Source organism: Strix aluco, chromosome 5 (genome assembly GCF_031877795.1).
Source record: "Strix aluco isolate bStrAlu1 chromosome 5, bStrAlu1.hap1, whole genome shotgun sequence".
NCBI lineage: Eukaryota > Metazoa > Chordata > Aves > Strigiformes > Strigidae > Strix > Strix aluco.
Window position 1 is genome coordinate 48950488 of NC_133935.1, and position 6500 is coordinate 48956987.

Below are 6500 nucleotides of genomic sequence, written 5' to 3' on the forward strand. Positions count from 1 at the left end.
CCCCACCCCATCCCGCCGCGCCTGCCGCTCCCCCCCGGCCGTGGGGCCCCTGCCCTCCCCCGGGCCTCCTCTCGCCTCTGCCCGTCCCAGCGCGGCCATGTTAGGCCGCGGGTCGCGGCGCCTCAGCGTTCTGGGGGCCCGCGGCGCCCGGTGCCGGCGGTGTTGGGCCCTCCCCGTACGGATGTCGGGGGCTCTTGTGTCTCGGGGGACGGGGCTCCGAGGAGAGTGCTGCCCAGCGGAGGGAAAGCGCGTTCATTGCTCAGTAGCCAAGGACTTTAATTGACATCTGTAAAATAGTGCAGAGTGCTACATCTTCAAACCGGGGGTGCACACGCTGGACTCAGGAGCGCGGTGTAATTTGCAGAAAGACCATGAAGAAGCACACACTGTTCTGCCTTTATCCAGACTCTGAAATACTGTGCTGTTACAGAGCTCGGTTTTAACGTCACAAAGTGAAGAAAATGAGTGTCAAATCGAGAGGGTTTTTTTTTTATTTCCACACATTCGGAACTGTTAGGGTTGCAAAGACAGCTTCAGATTATTTTTGAATGGATGGGCCTGTTACCCAGATCCACATTCAAGCTCCAGGTGATTTCAAAACCAGTGAGCATGTCCTGGAGCATAATGCACAATGTGCATAATGATCTACATCATAGATTATGGTCTGTGTTGTACGTTATGTTGTACATCCAAAAATAAAACTGCTTTTTTTACCTTACAAGCTGACAATAAGCTTGTTTCTCAGACTAAATTAATGTAATAACACCACTGCAAGAAATGAAAATGCTAAGTATTCCTTTTAGCTTGACTCCAATTTCTTCTCCATGACTAGAAACAGTCATGAAACAGTATGGGCTCTTTAGGAAGGATAGGCAGGGGAGGACAAGGAGGGGGTGTCACCCTCTATGTCAGTGACCAGCTGGAGTGCACGGAGCTCCTCCTGGGGATGGATGAGGAGCCGACTGAGAGCTTATGGGTCAGGATTAAAGGGAAGGCAGGGACAGGAGACATTATAGTGTGGGTCTGCGACAGGTCACCTAACCAGAAAGACCAAGTGGATGAGGCCCTCTATAGACAGATAGGAGCAGCCTCACATTCACAAGCCCTGGTCTTCATGGGGGACTTCAACCACTCCGGTATCTGTTGGAAGGACAACACAGCAGGGCATAAGCAATCCAGGAGGTTCCTGGAATGCGTTGGTGATAACTTCTCCTCCAAGTGATAGAGGATCAAAAAGGAAAGGTGCTATGCTGGACTTTGTTCTCACCAACAAGGAGGGGCTGGTGGGGAGTGTGAAGCTCAAGGGTGGCCTTGGCTGCAGTGACCATGAAATGGTGGAGTTCAAGATCCTTAGGGCAGTGAGGAGGGCATGCAGCAAGTTTGCTACGGTGGACTTCAGGAGAGAAGACTTTGGTCTTTTCAGGGATCTGCTTGGCAGAGTACCATGAGATAAAGCCCTGGAGGGAAAAGGGGCCCAAGAAAGCTGGCTAATATTCAAGGATCACCTTCTCCAAGCTCAGGAGTGATACAAGGAAGTCAGGTAAAAATGCCAGGAGGCCTGCATGGATGAACAAGGAACTCCTGGACAAGCTCAAACATAAAACGGAGGCCTGCAGAGGGTGGAAGCTCAGACAGATAGGCTGGGAGGTATACAGAGAAACTGTCTGAGCAGCAGCCAGGGATCAGGTTCAGAAAGCTAAATTCCTGATGGAATTAAATCTGTTCAGGGACATCAAGGGCAACAAGAAAAGCTTCTATAGGTACACTGGTGCTAAAAGAAAGACTAGGGAAAATGTGGGCTCTCTCCAGAAGGAAGCAGGAGGTCACCCAGGATATGGAGAAGGCTGAGGTACTCAATGACTTTTTTGACTCAGTCTTCACCAGCAAGTGTGACACATCCAAGAGTCACACATACAAGACACCGTCCAAGACACAGAAGGCAAAGACGGGGACTGGGACAATGAAGAACTGCCCACTGTAGAAGATCAGGTTTGAGACCATCTAAGGAACCTGAAGGTGCACAACTCCATGGGACCTGATGAGATGTATCCACAGGTCCTGAAGGAACTGGCAGATGAAGTGGCTAAGCCACTATCCATCATATTTGACAAGTCGTGCCAGTCTGGTGAGTTCCCACTGACTGGAAAAGGAAACATAACCCCATTTTTAAAAAGGGAAAAAAGGAAGACCCAGGGAACTACAGGCCAGTCAGTCTCACCTCTGAGCCTGGCAAGATCATGGAGGGGATCTTCTTGGAAACTGTGCTAGGGCACATGGAGAATAAGGAGATGATTGGTGACAGCCAACATGGCTTCACTAAGGGCAAATTGTGCCTGACAAATTTGGTGGCCTTCTACGGTGGAGTTACAGTGTTGGTGGATAAGGGAACTGGCATCATCTACCTGGACTTGTGCAAAGAATTTGACGCTGTCCCGCACTACATCCTTGTCTCTAAATTGGAGAGACGTGGATTTGACAGATGGACCACTCGGTGGATAAGGAATTGGCTGGATGGTTGCACTCAAAAGAGTTGCGGTCAACGGCTCGATGTCCAGGTGGAGAGCAGTGGTGTTCCTCAGGGGTTGGTATTGGGACCAGTGCTGTTTAACATCTTTATTGGTGACATGGACAGTGGGATTGAGTGCACCCTCAGCAAGTTTGCCAACACCACCAAGCTGTGTTGACACACTGGAGGGCAGGGATGCCATCCAGAGGGACCTTGACAGGCTTGAGAGGTGGGCCCCTGCAAACGTGAAGTTCAACAAGGCCAAGTGCAAGGTCCTGCACATGGGTCAAGGCAATCCCAAGCACAAATACGGGCTGGGCGATGAGGGGATTGAGAGCAGCCCTGTGGAGAGCGACTTTGGGGTACTGGTGGATGCAAAACTGAATGTGAGCCAGCAATGTGCACTCGCAACCCAGAAAGCCAACCATCTCCTGGGCTGCATCAAGAGAAGTGTGGCCAGCAGGTCAAGGGAGGTGATTCTCCCCTCTACTCTGCTCTCGTAAGATCCCACCTGGAGTACTGTGTCAGCTCTGGGGCCCCCAGTATAAGAAGGACATAGACCTGTTGGAGCGAGTCTAGGGGAGGGACATGAAGTTGATCAAGGGGCTGGAGCACCTCCCTTATGAGGACAGGCTGAGAGAGTTGGGGTTTTTCAGCCTGGAGAAGAGAAGGCTCCAGGGTGACCTTATAGTGGACTTCCAGTACTTAAAGCAGGCTGACAGGAAAGATGGGGAGGGACTCTTTATCAGGGAGTGTAGTGACAGGACAAGGGGTTACAGTTTTCAACTGAAAGAGGGTAGATTTAGATTAGATATAAGGAAGAAATTCTTTACTATGAAGGTGGTGAGACACTGGCACAGGTTGCCCAGAGAAGCTGTGGATGCCCCCTCCCTGGAAGTGTTCAAGGCCAGGTTGGACGGGGCTTTGAGCAACCTGATCTAGTGGAAGGTGTCCCTGCCAGTGGCAGGGGGTTGGAACTAGATGGTCTTTATGGTCCCTTCCAACCCAAACCCTTCTATGATTCTGTGGTTCTGTGACTGGGAGTACTTCCCAGTTCCTGGATCAGCATCAAACTGTCCTAACTTCATGTTGGGTCCAGGACTTGGATACAGACCATCCCTGTCTACCTTGCTGCCCCCATGTTGTAGTCTCCATTGAAAGGAAAGATGAACAAGCCAGAAAAGAGCTGAAAAATCAGAGAAACACAACAAGGAATACGCTGTGTAGCGTACCTGCTGATAGTCCAGATATACCTCAGACGTGGAGATCTTGGAATTATTCCTGGAGTTCTTATCCAGCTTGTGACATGTTAAAATTTATTAGCAGCAGACCTTGTGTCATTCCTGGTGTTAATAATTCTGGAAGCCAGAAATCCTGTAATTGAGACTGTTTTCAACTCTATTGGAGTTTCCTGGTTAGAGGAAATAGCACATCCCTTACCCTTTGGAAAAGTTCAGAGTATCACCTGAAAAAAATGTTTTAGAGATGATAGAAACAAACAAACAAAAAGCCTTAATTGAACTTTTAGCGTTGGTTACAATTATGATTGATAGTACCATGTTTGATCACAGGTTAAAAGTACAAGTTCACATCTATGAATGCAAAAGTCACATGTGAATTAAATGATTCGTTGGTTTTGCAAGGAAGATTCTCTTCAGGATTTGCCACAGTGCCTACAGGTACTGTTAAAGTATTGAGATCTAATTGAGTTCACATGTTTGCTTAATGATGAACTGATTTAGTGACTAGTCTTCTACAGAACAAAATGAAGCACTTGTAACACTTAATATTTCTGGCTGCAATGAACAAAGTTACTGAAGTCAAGAAAACATAGCCCTTGCTATCCTAGTGATCTGACAAAAATTCACAGGAGAATTCACAGGTTGTGTGCAGCTGAATATTTTACATGCATCTGAATATCTAAAGAAGTTATGCAGAGATCGTAATGACGTTTAAAAGGGCAAGGAAATTAAATACAAATAAGAAAGTCAGTACAGTAACCTCAGAAACCACCTCAGGGATTGCCACTAGCATTTGAAGGACCCTGGTGAGGGTCTTTGAAGAGGAAAAGACATCACCTCTTCTTTGCTCTTTAAGATAATGAAGGGTGATCAATGAAGCCCTTGGACCCCACACCCCCATCCTGTGTTTCGTGCTCAGGAGGCTTTTCCACTTTGGAGCCTTTCTAAATAGTTTGACTTGCTAGATTTACTGCCTACAAGCATTTACAGAATAGGCTATGATCATTTTTATTCTTGTATACATATCATTAAGCAAATTCTGCAAACAGTGTAGGAGACTAAGTATTATGGAAGCTATTCTATTTATTGTCTACTGTGTTTTCATTCTTTTCATGAGTAGACTTACTAAATATGTCTTCATCTTTCTTGTGGTCTGCAATAGCTTCTTTGTGAGTTATTATCTCTCCATGGAGCAACTTCAGAGTTGATCCACTCTAGTAAAAATGTTAATGCCTCATGTTTTGTAGACATCAAAATTATTTAGACCGTATGTTGCCTTCACCCAGTAAAATTCAGAAAGCTGAGGTGGAGCATGGGCTAAAACAGAAATGTGGTCATGAGAGGAAGAGTTATTAGTGATACAACTTGGTCTGGGAGAAGAGTCCTGGTAAGGTTTGTTGGGGACAGCAAAAGCCATAGGTTTTGAAGTAATTGCACACCTTCCAAACCCATAGCCTACCATGAGAATAAGTAGTGGCAGATGAACTAGTGTTTTCCATCAGTTCCTCTTTCACACCATGGGATATTCTTTCATCTGACAGCAACAGCTGGAGCTCCCTTGATCCCAAAAGCAGGGGGGAAAAAGGGACACTGGCAACTCTACATAAGAAAGTGGCCTATATATTAAGTCTCTGTTTCTTATGGATCCACAAGAGACTATTTGTATATTGTTCCTTTGGTCTCTTGTGCGGTAAGGATACAAATTCAAGTGTAATCCTCATTTTGAACATAAAAGCAGCAGCTGGTGCTCTGAGAACTCTATGATGCATGTCGTGTTAGCCCACAAGAACTCTCCATGCTTTCCTCTCCCAGGCCTTTTGGAGCCTTTTCTACTAGGATGTTACTGCTGCAAAACAAAGGGGAGGAGAACGCTTTTACCACCCATTTATATTGTATGTGGTTACTTCAAACTACATTTAAATGTATTACTTCTAGGTAAGAGTGGCAGAACCAGTTTAATAACATTTTTTAAAAGTAATTTGTTTTGCTAACATCAACACAGCAAAAATATATCTTTATATTAAAAAAATTAATTTATGTTAGAAATGTCACTGAGGAATTGAGACTGAGAATGGTGCAGGAATTTTCAAACTGACTTTGTATTTTAATATCATACCTTAATGTTACAGACAACAAAGTGAAAAGATAAGAGATAAGAAAAAATGCTGTGTTAATCAGGATAATACTCAAAACTAGAAGAGGCCTCAACTTAGTTGAGATCTGCAATGTATGTTTCGTTGTATAAACTTAAGTCCTAGCTATGCTAGTCCAACTGCATTGAATATTTTTTGTTTCTTTAGTTGTAGTCTTGAAGGTTTTGATCTTTCCAAAGCTGCCTGGAGCCACTGTGCATGTTCTTTTATTGTTTTTCTCCCAGTAAAATAATCCAAATGGTAAAAGTCTGTACACTCTAAACTGTAAGAAATTGTCTTTTCCACTGAAATGCCTCAGTTTATAAAACTGCTCAGACAACTGAGAAAAAATGTGTTCCAAAGGAGGTGGCAAATAGGCACAAATCCTTGACCATGTACTTGCTTTCAAAGACCAAAATTTCAAGTTTTATTAACTTTAATGTAACTGCAGGCTGACAAGGAAAGGGACAGTCATGTTCCCCTTCCCAAACAAAGGTAGCAACAGCCTGTGCTGGGAAAGGGGGAATATTACCAAATCTTTTGGTTGCAGCTCACAGTGAGTTTAGATTAAGTGTAACATGAAACTGCATCCAAAGAACATCTACAAGACACAGATGGTAG